The following is a 17386-nucleotide window of genomic DNA, read 5'->3' as shown; positions in this document are numbered from 1 at the left end:
CTGATGGTAAGTTCTTCAGGTGTTCAGGTCTGATCTTGTCTGGGCCAGGTGTTCTTTGTTTCTTTACCGACGAGATGGCATGTTGGATTTCGGAAGGGAGAACATTGGGAACGACATATCCATCATGTGGTATGTGGTATGTGGGCAAGTGGATGTGGCTATTAAAGAGATCTGAGTAGAAGTCATGAATAATCTTCTCCATTGCCCTTCTGGAAGATGTGATAGATCCATCATGATGTCGGAGCGCAGTCATCTTGGTTTTGTAGTTGGTGAAGGACAGGCGGGCATTACGAATGTTTTTCCCAGCTTCTGCTGCATCATTAATTGATGATGATGCTAATAACAAAAGAAAAAGTTGAAAACCTAGAATTGGTAAGCTAAAGTTATATCTTAGTTGCTATTATAACTCTATATTCCCTGCATTAGAGATAATTTTATCATTGATAAGTGAAGTAAGTTACTACCAAAAAAAAGTAATTTAAATAACTTGAAAGTTTAAATTAAATTGAAAATATATTGAATCTGGATCCTTCAAATCATTAGAACATCATACATGCTCTCAGCTCTAGTGAATTTTGGGGAATAATTCAATCATACAGTGCTAAAAAGAGGAATGATTTTGAGAAGTTCAATATCTACTTCTTATATTATTTAAATAGGCAGTTTGTCTGACCATCAAGTTGGAGGTCTCAAGCTTACTAATTTTTATGTAATCAATATTCCAAATGTTTTACTATAAAGTCATATCAAAAGGATTAGTTTATTAATGAGAAGAGTCAAGGATTTTAAGTTCAAAAATATATTTTACAATAATAAATGTGTAATCTACTGAAATTACTAAGATTTGCATGAAATCATTAATCTGTCTTTTCCCTATCAATGTTGTTAAAACTTCACTACATAGAAAAGAACACCATGCACTGTTGTTTATAAACAAGTCATAAACAGTTGACTCTTCCGTAAAATAATTTTAGATGAGCAGAATTTAAACATGTTTTATGTTTTTATCAAAGTTATTTGCTCTAGTTTCAATTAATAGCATATATTAGCATATATAGGTGGGCTGGAGCGTTAGCATAGTAGGTAGGGCATTTGCCTTGCATGCAGCCAACCTCGGTTCAATTCCTCTGTCCTCTTGAGCTCGGCAAGCTACTGATAGTATCCCGCCAGCAGGGCAGAGCCTGGCAAGCTCCACATGACGTATTCAATATGCCAAAAACAGTAACAAGTCTCACAATGGAGATGTTACTGCTGCCCACTCAAGCATATCCGTGAACAACAGGAGTAGTGCTACAGTGCTACAGTGCAGCATATACAGGTAATGTCATAAAAGTGAAATTTTAAAAAAGGGATGACTGACTTTGGTTTAGCCATTGTTCAATCTCCATCTTATCAAGTTGTTGAGTCTAGAATTAAGTTCATCCTTTTGCATAGCAACATTGAACTGAAAACTAGAGGATAGAGTAAAATATGCTGTCAGTGTCTGAGGCAGTGCTAAACTTCCTTCTTGCTGAACTTTTCCAGGAGCCAGGTGAAGATGGCATAGAATTATTATTTACCTTAATATAAACAGAAAAGTCATTTCTATTATTTACTTTTTTGGAGAATGGTGCTTGGGTTTCTTGCCTCGGGGCTTCTGGGGACCATACGAAGTTCTAAGGATTGAATTTGTGAAGGGTGCATGTGTCCTATCCATCATATTATTGTACTAGCCTCATCGTTGCTTTTCCATATGTAAATAAGCTACTCCCTTAGAGATCCAAAGCAGTCGGTCTTGCTGTTCTTACTTATCTGTATTATTTGGAAGATCAAAAATGGTAAGCCAGAAGTTGGTGTTGTGATCTCTTTATTTTTTGAATTCTACAATGATCCTTCTAAAACAATGACTTCATTGCATTGTTTGCTTTCTCTTGTATCTATTGAATATAGCTAAGTGGCTTACATAAAAATAACCATGTTCTTTCACATTTTTAAACCAAAATATAAAATAGTAGAAAAATTAGATTTCTTATTGATGTTTGATTGTTCTGGAATGTTTTAATAATATGAAAGCAGTAAGACTGATGAAAGATAAAGTGATATGGCAAAACAATATTAAATGTCAACTGAACTGCTGCATTATCTTCTTTTTAATTTTTTAAAAGGCTAAAGTTGGCATGAATATAGGCACTGCTTATGAGTAACTTTATAATTTATGACTTTGTGCAACATTGTTACCTGATAACTCTTCCTTAAGATGTTGCAAGTCTTTAAACTATTTAAAGATTTCTCTGTCAGTGATGTCAATTAAATTATTATATATAATCATTAGTTAGGTTTTTCAAATAATTAAATATACAATCTCATAACATATAAATAGATAAGATTTTGTAGGGATATTATTAAAAAGAATAACCTATCATTATCATCAGCAAAGCTAAATTTTGAAGATTCTATTTCTTCAATACTGATCATGTTAAGCTAAAATAAGTCAAAATACACTGACATCTTATTTTAATTATTATTCAATGCAATTTTTTATTTTTGAAGTCCATTTATATATCAATATATCAATTCCAGAGGTGATTATTTTAAAGAATCCTGGTTAACTTAATGACATCTATGCACTTAGATGCTAGAAATGAGGTTCCCAGGACTGAAGAACAATCCAAATACCACCCATCTTATCTTGAGTCCTACTTAGTTATTCAACACTATTAACATTTTAAAAACAAAATTGACTCTTTCTTCAAACTTCAAGATAGAAATATGAAAACATCTACAAATTAGGCAAAAAAGACACTTGTAATCCTTGTCGTTGCCATTTCTTGTGTTTCTGTTTGTTACATTTTTCCCAGGTGAAGTCTTAGCCCATTTAAACCATAAACTCCAAGTTAGGGCTTTAAGTAACAACTCACTGAGATTAGTGCTCCACACATGTTGCTTACCACCATGGTGATGATTCCGTGCAAATGAGAAAATGAAAAGAAAAACATAATAGTTCGAGTAAACTGAAATTTGAGACAGATATGTAAACAGTTCAGTCACAGGTCTGGTTTCAATGGCCTTATCAGCCACTAAAAATCCATGGCTTGATTTCCTTGCTGTGTCCGTATGGGCATCTCTGGCAGCTTGCAACTTCCTCTGTGTGAGACAGGCAGGTTTCATAGCAGTGGGGCTTGTCTGCCAAGCCTGTTTGGAGACTATACATTCAACAGCCAGAAATCAGGACCAGGCTTGATTAGAAGCTTGAATTTCCTATCCAGAGCTGTAAACAGTATATTGCCTAGCATTTCCCCCTGTCTTCATTTAAAAATACAGATGGAATTTAGTTGCAAGAGCATTGCTCAATCCCCTACCATCTCAGTGAGTTCATACTGTGTAAATATTGTGATCTTAATAAATAAATACTGAAGCACAGCTGGCGCCAGCAAGATATCGCTGTTAGGTTGCTGTGGCCCTGTTATCACCAGTGGGTGTTGCTAATTATTCTGAGAACTGAGATTCTGGCATAGGAGGGGAAAGGAATGCAGAGGAAAGTCAACAGAGGTTGAAACAAAAATAAAACATTGTTTGTTTCGGTCCTTGTCAAGGGCAATCCACCCTTGTGAAAACAAGAGGTTCCTATACCAGAGGTATGTGCTGGCTGCTCTTCTCAGTAAAAATGATTTAACAACATTATTTATTTCAGCCTGTGATTGCATTCCAGCTTATTAAAATTCACACCACTTGTTTGTAAGGGCAAGAGGAGGTAATTGGGGTGTTGGAAGGATAGCCATGTGAACCGACTGTCTTAAATGAATAAATGTGCAAAGAGAGAGAATTTCCCCCTACCATCCTCCTTTTCCACCAAGTGTGTTAACGGCCTAGCTTTGCATATTGTACACAAAGGAGGCTCATTCTAAGTAACTCTCTTGACTGGAGAAAGCAGATGTTCTTTAGACATATTTTCCAGCGGAAGATAAACTGCATATGAATCACTACATTCTTTTTAGAAGATGCTCGGGTTAATTTTTAATTGCTGGCGGCAGGGTAGACCTGATGACCACAGCATTCCTCTCAGGTACTGTGGTGCTGGCTCATCAAATTATTTCTGCCTCTCAAGTAATGATTTTTGACTTTGAGCCCAATGGATAAGCACAGGGAGTCCCCTTAAAGGGCAACTGGCATTACTTTGTGCTGTTATGTTAAAGAATCCACTCTCAATTACTGCTCTCAGCATTTCATTACACAACAGGGATGTGTGACTTCAGAGAAGGAAAATTATCAGTCAAATTCTTTTCCCTATGTCTTCTTAAATCTCATCTTCTCCCTGGTGTTACTGTTGGCAACCCTTTTCCCAACCTCCTCCCTTCATTGTTAAGAGACTTTAGATTCTAAGGGATGATTTGGAGCCAACCGTGACTCACACAGGGCCATTTCTGTGCCCTAAAATCTATTACAGGTCCTGAGACTGTTGGCAATCCCCTGCTGCTTTATTCAAAAATATCTCAACAGGAGGCAGTAGATTTTGGAGTATGTCTATCCCAGGGAAGAAAAACATTCAATATTCACTAAAACATAGGGATGTTTCCATCAGACAGAGTATGTTTAGAAGGAACTTGTGTGGCTCAGTTATTCTTGTCTGTCGTATTCTGCATCATGAATAAAACTATAAGCCAGATAATAAAGCTATTAATGCCTGAAATCTTAGATTTGTTTTGACTAATCCTATCTGAATGTTTTTTTCTATAGTTGCCTGCTTGAATCACTTTATTAGTAAAGTGATATTCACTTCAATTAAACAGAGAACACAATTAGCATCTTGCATAGTTCCCAGGCATAACAATCATTGATACCAGGGGCACAATTCAAAATGGCAATTATTTACTTGTGGAATATGTACAAGAAATGGGCATTACACTTCTCATAGTTTGGACAGGACCATTCTCTCCATTCTATCTCTCTCTCTCTCTCTCTCTCTCTCTCTCTGCTGCATTTGATTTCCAAATCACATCTTATCCTTCTAAAAGTGTATCATCAAGATGAATGCAGTAAAATCTAATGTTCTAGTAGTTTTTATGGTATATCTACATTCCATTATCATTTAAAATAGGGTTTTATCCCGAGTTTCCTTATCCATTTAAAGCCAAGGATACTGAGGTTATTTATTTAAGAGTTTGGCTTTGATCTATCTTGATCATCTCTATAATATGATATGCTTCAGAAAATTTTACTATGACAAAGTAGTCTCATCCATTTTGTATTTTAATAGATTTTGATTTGCCACTAGACCTAGATCTTTTTTGTAAAATGCGTTTTTTAATTTAACAATGTTTATTAAAACCATATAAATTCATCATATTCAGTTTTTTGGATTGTTGAAAATAGCAGTGAACTCCGTCATTATAACATATGTGATTTGAGGTATGTCATCAATCATAAAATGTTACTTCTTATACAACATTTATCTTTATCATCCAAATAAAAATTAAATAAAATACTTTGGCAATATGAAGAGTAGGATACCCACCTTAACTAATTTTAAAGAATCAAGCGAGTCCTGTATCCTATGGTTTTATTTCTCTTCTGTTGCTTCTCTGAAATTACAAGCTGTAATGCACAAGTGGGTATCCCTAAGGAATTTATTGCATCCTTGTTAGGATATAGGACTGCACACTGGGACTATTTGTAATTGTCATGAGTGAAATGTACTAGCTTTCAAATACTATACTTGTGAGATAGAGAAGACTCCCTTGGGCCTCTAGCATGTTTGGAATAGTACATTAGGAAGCACTACTCTCAAGCAAGTTCATACTACTCACTCATCCTGTAGGTAATTCTCTACACATCCAAGTGGCTGGATTATTGCTGCCTTTTTAGTTTTTTTGCCAATTATGTCAAAGAATTTCCCTTGTATGTGGTCCCTCAGGAAGGATGCAATCTAGAGGGAGAATTGAAAACTAACCTGTGAGTTTCAAGGTTACTTTGTATCATCAGAGTCTTTTTTTTTTAATTTATGCTTGCTTTATTTTGTTCTATTTTATCCAGAATATTGATCCAGCAATACCACTCCTTGGAATATATCCCAGAGAGGCAAAAAAGTATAGTCAAAGTGACATCTGCAATTGTCTGTTCATTGCAGCACTCTTTAAAATAGCCAGAATCTGGAAAAAAACCTGACTGCCTGAGAATAGATGACTGGTTAAAGAAACTTTGGTACATTTACACAATGGAGTACTATGTAGCTGTTAGAAAAGACAAAGTCATAAAATTTACATACAAGTGGTACTACATGGAAAGTATTATGTTAAGCGAAATGACTCAGAAAGAAAGGGATAGACATGGAAAGACTGCATTCATCTGGGGAACATAAAGTAACAGAATAGGAAACTAACACCCAAGAATGGCCGAGATTAGTACCAGGAATTTTACTCCTTGACTTGGAGGCCAACCACACATACTAGGGGAAAAGGGAGCTCAGATAAAGAGGGGAACACCAAATAAAGGTGTTGGGAGGAACCTCCCAGGATGGGAGAAGCATGCTGAAAATAGACTATAAACAAATATGATTGCCACTCAATGTTTCTTTTGCAAACCACAACACCCAAAAGGAGAGAGAGAACAGAGGGGAATGCCCTGCCACAGAGACAGGGTGGGATGGGGGGGATGAGGGGTGGGAGGGATACTGGGATCTGTGGTGGTGGGAAATGGGCACTGGTGGAGAGATGGGTGTTTGATCACTGTATAAGTGAAACCCAAGCACAAAAATGTGTAAGTCTGCAACTGTACCTCATGATGTCTCACTATTAAAAAATTTTATAATAAAAAATAAATAAAAAATAAAGGAAAAATGTTAAAGAAAAATATTCAGTGTTGTAAAAGATAATAAGAGAAAAGGACAAACACATTATTAATATAAACTATTAAAAATTCTTCACTTAATCACTTAACTTCCCGTTAGTCGTCGATTTGCTCGAGCGGGCGCCAGTAACGTCTCCATTTGTCCCTGTCACATGCTAGTGTAGACCAATGGCATCTGTTCACTCCGGGAACATGAAGGGCCTCAAACCGATCGTTCATGATCTTGACGAAGAAGTCTGACCATCTGGTAGGTGGGCGGCCACGCGGTCTTTTGACATCCCGTGGGATCCAGTCGGTAATAGCTCTAGTCCAGCGGTCGTCTTTAAATCTCATTATGTGACCAGCCCATCTGATTTTCGACACCTTGGCAAATGAGACAGTGTCCCTGATTCTTGATCGTCGATGGATGTCAGAACTCCGGATTCTTTCTCTCATTTGAGTGAAACGTGATATTCCAAGCATAGCTCTTTCTATTCTTCTTTGGGAGACCTGAATAGCATTCTCATCTTGTTTGCATAGGGCCCAGGTCTCTGAGGCATATGTTAATGCAGGAAGAACAGTGGAATCAAAGAGCTGTGCCCGGAACCGGAGGTTCTTCGTCCTCTTAGCTATTTCTTCGACGTTCTTGAAGGCGTTCCAAGCCACTGTCTTCCTCCTGCGCAGTTCGGGTGCCAGGTCATTTGTCATGTTGACCTCTCGACCTAGGTACACATAGCTGTTGCATTCGGAGATGGTCATTCCGTTGAGAGCGAATGGGGTGTCAGGAACGAGGCTGTTTCTCATAAACATTGTCTTCGTAAGATTCAGCTGTAGTCCTACCTTTCCACACTCCCAGTCAAAGTCGGCCAGCATTTGTGCTGCTTGGCTGATGTTTGGTGTTATTAAAACAATGTCATCAGCAAAGCGGAGGTGGTGTAGTTGCCGACCATCTATCTTCACTCCCATTCCTTCCCATTCCAGTCTTGCATGATGTTCTCGAGGGTGGCACTGAAGAGTTTCAGTGAAATGGTATCACCCTGCTGCACCCCTTTTTGAGGTCAACCATCACTTCTTTGTAGAATGGTGAGATCCTGGTAGTGAATCCGCAATACAGCTCACGGAGGATCCTGATGTACTGGGCTTGAATGCCCTGATTGGCTAGGGCTTCAATGACCACTTCAGTCTCAACAGAAGATACACAAGGAGTGATCCTTGAGAGTATAGGCAGGAAATAAGCTCTGAACACCACTGGGTGTTGCTCCCCCCACAAAAAAAATCTATTACACAATCTATTACACTTTTATGTACTAAAATATTTTTCAGTATACTATTTAATATCAGAAAAATTTAAAAAATTTAAAAGAATGCTTCATTTTCCATTCTATGCCTTTCTTCCTAAGACTTTTTCACTTTACTTCAGAAGAATTCTGAGTTGATTTTCTAAATCATAGTAATAATCAGAATTATGATACTACAATTAGATATTAATTTAGATGATTACATTACTTCATAGAAGTACAATCTTAGAATATTAACTGTGACATTTTATTTAGGTCAATTTTTATTATAAAACAATCGACTATAAATTATTTCACAAACAGATCACATTACTCAGATCTGAGTATGTGTTTCTCCTATTACATCGTTTTCCCCAACAATAAGAACTATATTAAAGACAGGACAGTAAAACTATGTCTACTCATGTCTTACATCACCAACATATATTTTCATACTTACAAAGACTGAATGAATTATTTTCTAATAACCAAATATTGACATTATTTATAAATTACCTCACACTTTCATGCCCTCTATTCTATTGCAAATTATGTAAAATTTTCTAGTTTCATAGTGGTTAGTCAAATACTTTCTCAGAGAATTCTATAATCATTTCTCTATATGGAAACACAAACAGAATGAAAAAAAAGCAAATAGTGCACAGTAAAATAGAAAGTATAATAAAGTATAATGCAATCTGAGTGAGAAACATCCAGGATAAGGAGAAAAGCATTTGGTAGAACTGTGCTGTGAAAGTTTTCTTGGCAAAACTTTGAAAACACACTGAAAGATAGAGAATTATTAATGAACAGCTGGGTAAACAAGTGTAAGTGGGAAGAAGGATTGACAATATTATGAATAAAACATCGATTTTGTGAATTTAGTGTTAAGACCTCTTTGCACTTATGAAACAGAAAGCAGTTTTGTAAGATGTAAATCTAAGTTCAACTGTTGTGAATGTGGGGTACATGGGGAGGAAAATATAACATGTTGCTTAAGGGGTAAGCCAAGGCTAATCCATTGGGTACTGTTAATCATATGAAGAATTTGGATATGTTTGGAATTTACTTGATTACCCTGGGAACTTTGAGACAGATGGGACCTAGCAAAGAGATAATACAGAGAAATAGGAAATGGATGATTAAACTCAGAGGGCCTGAGTCAGGACATTTAACAGCCATGTGAGACTTGAAAGAGACCTGGTACAAGAGCGTCCTTAAGTTTCCTTGACCTGATATGGAAAGGTCTACATTATGGATACCCAGTGCTAACTAATGCCCCAAATGTGTATATAAAGAAAGTGTGAAGGAGTGGTTTAGGTGCTGTTCCTGTGAAAATTTATTGACAATAGTAAATGGCTATCCAGATTTGGCATACAAGGTATGATCATTTAAAGTCTCAAAATAAAAAGTCTCAATGTTCATTTCACAGCCATCAGCAAACCATAGGTCTTTTTTTTTGAAAAAATGTTGACATTTATTCTTACACACCAATAAATAATTTTAATTTGCCCCGAAAGAGATTTTTTATCATCCTATTTATATAATTCTCAATTTTGAAAATTTTTGGAGCCACACCTCACAGCCAAATTTACTCCTGCTCAAGGATCATTCCTGGCTATGTTCAGGAACATATGGGTGCCAGGGATCAAACCTGCATCAGCTGCATAAGAGCACAGCTTACTGGCTGTACTTGTCTTCCTGCTTCCAATTTTGAACTTTTCTATCCCATGTCAAGAATATCAGAATCCTTAAACCTCTCAGAACATGACATCAATAACCATTTGCACATAATCAATTCTTTATTGTTTTAGGGGAGCCATACTTGGCAATCTTCAGGTGTCATTCTTGTTTCTGCTCTTAGCAATTACTCCTGGTGATGCTCAGGGGAACCATATGGGATACATACATAGAACCCAGTTCAACTGTATTCAAGCCAAGTGCCCTACTTACTGTACTATCTCTTCAGCACCTATTACTAATTCTTTAGAGTAATCTATTAATGAGAGTGATAATAATGACAATGGAGAATGGCATGATGGATTTTGGATTTATAAAAAGTTGACCTGTATGTAGCTCCTCTATGTTTTGTCAGTTTCATAGCATAAGCTTATTGATTTGGTTATATAAACTTTTATATGTTAATAATTAGATGAAGATAAAACTCACAGGTGGAGTGAGAAGAATATACTTTAAGTCCAGATTCAGGTCTAGACTGACATGTAGTTTGCATTTAGAAAAATGCATGTAGTATACATTTAGAAATTTATATATGCTGCTATCATAATTATTATGCTCATTAACAATAATCCCAGAATATCTTACAGAAAAAAAGCAACTTAGTAATTCAACACCAAAAGATCTGTAGCTTCAAGTTTAGATGAAAGAGTAAATTAGAGTGCATGAAAAGACTTGCATTGTTCAGTGTTTTATTGGAACCAACATTCTCCACTCTGCCAACAGTTGTCAACAATGCCACGATCTTGTGCTTTTTCTAATCCTGCACATATATGACATCATCAATTTTCTTATAAAAAGCTGATTGAGCAGTTGTTTACTTAGAATTTAGTGTAATCACCCTAACGAGATATGTAATCTTGACAAATATAGCATGCTGATAAGAAATAAGATGTTCCAGTCCATGAAAAGGACAGGAGTCTGTGATAACCCGGAGAGTGGAATTTTATTTGCTCTGCGGGTTTTCCTATTTAAGCAGTCTGTGTGACTTTCTAGAAATTTACACCTCTGTAGAGATGCAGCAAATGGAAAAGTGTTAGTTTCCAAATCTGTCTCCCTCTGAGGATCTCTCCTGCTGAGTTTAAGCTGACTGTTCATTTTAGGCCTCATTTGCTATTTAGTCTTCAGAGGTGTTTTCAATATGAACAATGGCAAAGTTGCTTTAATTTTACTTGTTCTTATCCTATTGATGAATATTTTTTTTTGAAAACTGCATGATCCAGAAACAGAATAAACACAATTACAAAGATTGGTTTCAGATTACAATAACAAATTTACATGTTTAGAAATTTGATTCAGGAGAATAACAGACCTTTTCCAAATATTCTCATGTGATTTTATCATTTCTAATCCTTAAAATCCATTAGTTCCACCTCACCAAATCTTTACTACATTATTAACCTTAGTTAGGGAAGAATTTGATGTACAAAATTTGTGATTATTTCTAGCTTTTGGAAATTAATCAAAAAGAGGAAATTAAAAATCAGCATTCCAAGCTAATAAATCACAGAATTCCCAAGTGATTTATTAGCAACAAAGACACTCTTAGATTTATGAAATTAGAAACTAAAAAACATACTGTTTATGTGCATAGAAATAAAACAGATTAACACAACGAAAGTGAATTTACTTTTTTAAGCATAAATCATTTCATGTGTACAAATATTCACAGGCCAGCCCATGGAAGGACTAATTTAATTTTTTTCACAAGGCCATATGTTTAGGATTAAGTTCTAAATGTTTGGTACTAGACAATAGTACAACAGGTAGGGCACTTGCCTTGCATAATACTAGTCAGGGTTTGGTCCCCAGGATCCCAAATAGTCCCAGGAGACCTGGCAGAAATGATCCCTGAGAAAAGAGCCAGGAATGTGCCCTCAGCACATTCCCAAACCCAATATATATATATATATATATATATATATATATACATATATATATAAAATGTGGCCTCCCAAACCCAAATATATATATGTAAATAAAATGTATGAAAATATTTGGATGTAAATAAAAATCTATAAGATAGGTTGCACAAAATATAGACAAAACAGCCCATGAGTCAGCCCAGGTGTCTTCAGCGACTTGACTCCATTGACAAAAAAAAAAAAAAGGAAAATAAAACAGATGAAATACATCAAACGAAAAAAGGTTCTATATTGCAAAAGAAGCTGTCAATGTAACAAAAGCTTCTACTTGTATGAGAGAAATTGCAATTGTAATAGAGAATGAGCTAATATCTATGTTAGATAAAATATAAGCACTCTTAAAATTTATCACCACCATAAACAGCAAAGATAATAACAAACTACCATAAAAAATGGGAAATAGCTGAAGAGACTCTTTGCCAAATATAGACAGATATATAACAGTTACATGAAAAATATCTACATTTTCAGTGAATATCAGGGAATTCCAAACTAAAATTATAGTTAGATAGCATTTCACACCTGTGAGAATAAGCTAAGCAAAAAATCCAGAGAGAGTAAGATCTGGTGGTAAGATCAGGGGTGGCAATAAAGGAACTCTGATATATTTTACGTGGGAATGTAACTGGTTTAATCCCTATGTAAAGCAGTATGGATGAAAAAAATTAAATAGAATATCCTATGCTCCAGCATGGTATCTAATGCATACACAGAGATACAGACAGACAGACAGACAAACACACACACACACACACACACACACACACACACACACACACACTAATTTAAAGGTATCTGCACATTGACATTCATTGAAACACTATTTACAATAGTCAAGAACTGGAAATAACTCCAGTGCCCAATAGCAGATGAGTGGATAAATGGATAAAGAGGAACAGATACCATTGTCTTATATATCATCTATGCGGTGGAATATTAGTAAGCTAAAAGAAGACATAAGAGGTTTGTATTTTGCAATGATGTGGATTTAAGGTGGCTCAACTTAATTAGAGTAAGTAAGAAGGAGAAATACAATTATAGAAATCAAGAAAGAGGATAGACAATATCGAGTGAAAATCCTTCAACTCTGAAGCTTGAACTGAGGTCTTTTTAAGGTAGGTTTGAACAGAAGGAAAGGTTCTTATGGACAATAGGAAGAATACTGGCATGTTGGTTGAGGGTATGTTGTGGTCACAGTGCCACTCTGAAACGTAAACATTTATGCTCTTCTAAACCTATGTTACCTTAATAAAGAAAAACATATGCAAATAAATAATAGTCCCAATTATTTGCTAGGAAAATTATTCATTTGAGGTACAATAAAAAGAATATATACAAGAAAAGAAATGCTCAAGTGGTTTATGGCAATTTTATTCATTTGAGATAAGAAATACAAATGAAGTTAGAACTCATTTGTTTAAAGATGATTCAATAGGCATGATATAATAAGTAATCAACTACCAAGAATAGATTCATTAAACTCTTGGTGGAAGTCATTAGTACTACAAAATCTGGTTTTGATTGATAAAAATAATAAACATCAGCCAAAAACATACAAACTATAATGAATGGCTGGCAGTTAGAGAAATAAAACGGCAGTATGAAGTTGAAAGGCAACAATTGGTGTCTTTTATCTATAGTAAGCTTGAGAATTACTGAATTGGGCTCTCTTAGGTATTGTACTAGAGTTCATCTGAAATTTCTGGCAAAAGAAAATAAAATACCTTCTTTAGTCTTTTATTTTTACCTCAGAGTGATTAATAAATATTCTGCAGTTTAGGAAGTTTATTAGCTTCTTTGGTGTAAAAAACTCCAAATTTCCAACAGATTTCCCCAACCCCCACATAATTTCCTTTTTAGAAAGAACAAAACAGTACAGAAGGAGAAAAAATTGTTACATCATCAGTATTTCATCTTCTCTTAGCAGGCAATTATACCATGGATTAGGCATAATCTATGAAATCAATCTCCAGTATTAAGATTGTATAGAGAAAAGCAAAACATATCTAATAGAGGCAGTTATCAAAACTTTTTCAAATCATTCTCCATACTCTTACCATCTCTACCAAATTTCATTTTGCCTACACAATAAGTCTAACATAAAAAAAAACTGATGCTTCAGGGATTCCCCATTTGAGTATAATGTCATAAGATAAAGATATGGAGGGAATCTCTGTTGGTCCACATCCAACATATTAATTACTTATTCTAATATTTTGCCTCTAAATAGTAAAATAAGAATGCAAGTTAAGGACATACCTGAGACTGTGTTTGTTCTTTGTTATTGGATTAGTCCAAATTACTGTGATTTATTCCAGGCTTCTATTGTATGGGTCTAACTGCAATGACTTTTCAGTGTGATGCTATGAGTAAAACAAACAACAAACAAAATAAATGGACATAAAATTTGAAAGATTCTTCTTGGAACAAGATAAAAGAAAAATAAATCAAAATTTGGCTAAAGAAGAGTTACATTTAAAAGTTTTTGGCTTTTTGAATCAGATAAGTATGTAGCACTGTAGCACTGTCCTCCCATTGTTCATCCATTTGCTTGAGCGGGCACCAGTAACATCTCCATTGTGAGACTTGTTACTGTTCTTGGTATATTGAATTCGCCATGGGGAGCTTCCCAGGCTCTGTTGTGAGGGTGGGATACTCTCAGTAGCTTGTCAGACTTTCCGAGAGGGACAAAGGAATCAAACCCTGGTTGGCCGCGTTCAAGGCTTACCCACTGTGCTATTGCTCCTGATAAGTATAGTGTATTTAAAAGAGAATAGTGTATGAAAATGTAGGTTAAAAAGGTATATGAAAATTACAGTGTAAATGAGAAATGCAGTGTATGAATAGGGTTGTCAGCAAGTGTGAGTTTTACAAGAAAACACAGGGGTATGCGTGGGACTCCTGCTTTTGGTGGCTGAGAGCCATTCACTTGTCTGGCCCACAGACAATGAACAGATGAAGGACTCAGGGAACAGAAAAACATGACTCCAGGATGGTTGGTAGTAAACTTATTTTTCTCACCTCCCCAGATTAGTTCGATCTCTCTCCTTAGAGTTTAGTTGTCATAGTTTTGGTTGTAGTCCCTGTCATCATTGTTCCATCATCCTAGTCTCCTCGTTGACCTCAAAGTCCACTACCCCTCTTTCCACTTACAGCATAGTTATATAGAAATCATGAATGGTGGGGTACACGTAGGTCTGGTTGAACATTGTCGTAACAACAAACACATGTAAAGCCACTCTTCGAGGGAAAGTTCTAGGGGATTCACTCAAGGACAGAATCTCTTATGAGGGTTCAGCACTCCAGATTACTGGGAGATCTGCACAAGGGGGGGATTCTATTCAGTGTGTATTTCTTTATCCTTTCTTCAGCTAGTAATTTATTTAAGCAATCATAATAAATTTACTTCTTAATATATTTCTAGCTATTTTGTATTAACACAGTAAGTGATATATTAAGCTTAAAGGTTGGCTCTTCCTGGGAACATCTCACTATTTATTGCAGCCTATAGCACTCAGGCAAGGTTAGTCTTTCCTAACTCCAACAGGGTGCTTATTCAGTTACTTCTTTTCGGTTCAGTATGTAGTTTGTTCCATGACTATGTTCTTAACTTATACTTATGGTGCTTAGCTTATCTCCTTTTGGTGCCAGGGTAGCTTAGAGCTAGCCCTGGGTCCATCTAGTCCCTTTGTCGGGACCCTGATTTTGGAGTACTAGGAACTAAGGGCAACTGAGGCTTAAGTCAAGTAAATATGGTTGCCCAGGAGTAAATATTGTTTTGTAGTCAATTAACTCCCTCAACTCCCTCATTACAAAGCATAGCATGAACTGTCTTTTTGTGTGTTTACAAAAAGGATATTTCTAAACTATGCAAGTGACATAAAGGAAAGAGAAAAGCAATATAGGATTATTAGTGCTTGGTGGAATTCAGTGTGCCTTAGGGGCACTGTTGTGAGAGTAACTCAATAAACCTAAGTTCTCTATGGGTAGAGCAAGAACAAACCAATGTTACTCAATAGTTCTCTGTATTCCTATCACATATGTAGGTTCATATCAAGATATAACTATGCTCTATCCCTATTAATTAATTGAGTAGTATGACTTTGTAAGGATCACACAACACTTAAAAGAAAGAGAAGGTCTTTAAATTTTGATAACATTTTAAAAGTCACAATAAGTAAAATATTATAGACCTTAGAATGAGAATTGAAAATATTCCTTGCTGGCTGTTATTAGATTATACAGAGTGATTAGCAATGAAAAATATCACAAATGAATTTTACTGAAGCATATTTTACATACAATAAAAGACATGCACTTGAATTCATTAAGCTCAATGTGTTTTGACAATTATATAATAAAGATTTAGAGCATTATTACCACATCACACAACTACTGATCTTATTTATATCACTTCAGCTTTGCCTGTACTAAAAATAAATAGATCAATCTTACTAGAATTTCCTGATATTTGACTCACATTATATGTAGTCTCTTCCTCCTGTAGCTTGTCATTCTTTGGTTTGTCTTCTGGATTGTTTCATTTGTGTAAATATATGCAAATACACATATATTCATATCACATAAACAATTTATTTCTTTGTATTCTGAGAAGCGTTCTATTATATGCCACAGTTTGTTATTCATTAATGTGTTGATTTGTTTCTTCTTTTAAAGAATCAGATAGGAGCAATTAGGGTGTTGTGAGCCTAATTATGCAGAAATATTAATCACTAATCATTAGATATCCAGTCGTCATATTCTATCTGCCTCTAAATCGAGAAACAGGTAAAGGTCATCCTACCTGATGCTTGGTTTGATTTTCTTTACTTAAAGTTGTTGACCATTACGGAAAATGTTCCCTTTAACATATATTATCAGTGTTAATGTGTGTACACATCCATTTTATGGTTGGAAGATGTGCATTTCTTTCTTTTATGCTGGTGGTCAAATAAATCTTTGTACTCTATATGCATGAATTCCTTCAAAGTGTTAGGGCCGGTGACTTACCAATGCCTAAGGAGTTCTTTCACTATTGCCTTATCCCTAGTCATGTTCAGAGAGTCTCTGGAGCATGCCATCATCATCAATATCACTGAAAATATCTAGTCATGGGTGGTCTCTTTGGGGATACTTTGACCTTTCATATTACTAACTAGTTTTTAAGACTGTATACTGCACCATCTTTGAAAATCTGGGATTCTCTGAATTGGCTAGGTTACTGGCTAATGCATGTGTGGGCCAAAATTTTATATCTAGTCATAGAAATATTATGAAGAATGATGAGTTCATATATCTTATTCTAGTAGACAAGTTATTGAGTAAAATTCTAGATTATATGTACTGTTAATTATATTTGGATTTGCCATTGGAAAAAATTTTATGAGAAGAATAAAAAAGTTTAATATTATTTTAAATTTAAAGCTATTTTGAGGGGGATATGGTGCCGCCAGCAGGTCAATCTTTACCTGTGAGGCAAGTGCATCAGTAGACTGATGGCGCCTTCAGACTTCCAGATACCCCAAAATTGCTGCTGTGCCTTTGGCCAGACCCCAAAAACTTGGGGCAAAGTTTACCAAGAAAGTAATTGGCCAAAATTAGGTATGTGGGAGATACACCCACAAAACACCTCCAAGCTCAGCTATA

General features: G+C 35.5%; 1 non-coding gene across 1 annotated transcript; it reads right to left on the bottom strand.

Moving 5' to 3' along the window:
- Nucleotides 1–16418: 16418 nt before the first annotated feature.
- Nucleotides 16419–16551, bottom strand: LOC130034837 (U8 small nucleolar RNA). The gene has a single exon (XR_008794166.1). It is a non-coding gene; the product is annotated as a U8 small nucleolar RNA (small nucleolar RNA).
- Nucleotides 16552–17386: the final 835 nt, after the last annotated feature.

Source organism: Sorex fumeus, unplaced genomic scaffold, assembly GCF_029834395.1.
Source record: "Sorex fumeus unplaced genomic scaffold, SorFum_2.1 ptg000061l, whole genome shotgun sequence".
NCBI lineage: Eukaryota > Metazoa > Chordata > Mammalia > Eulipotyphla > Soricidae > Sorex > Sorex fumeus.
Note: the sequence above shows the minus strand (reverse complement) of the source record. Positions and strands in the feature narration are given on the sequence as shown.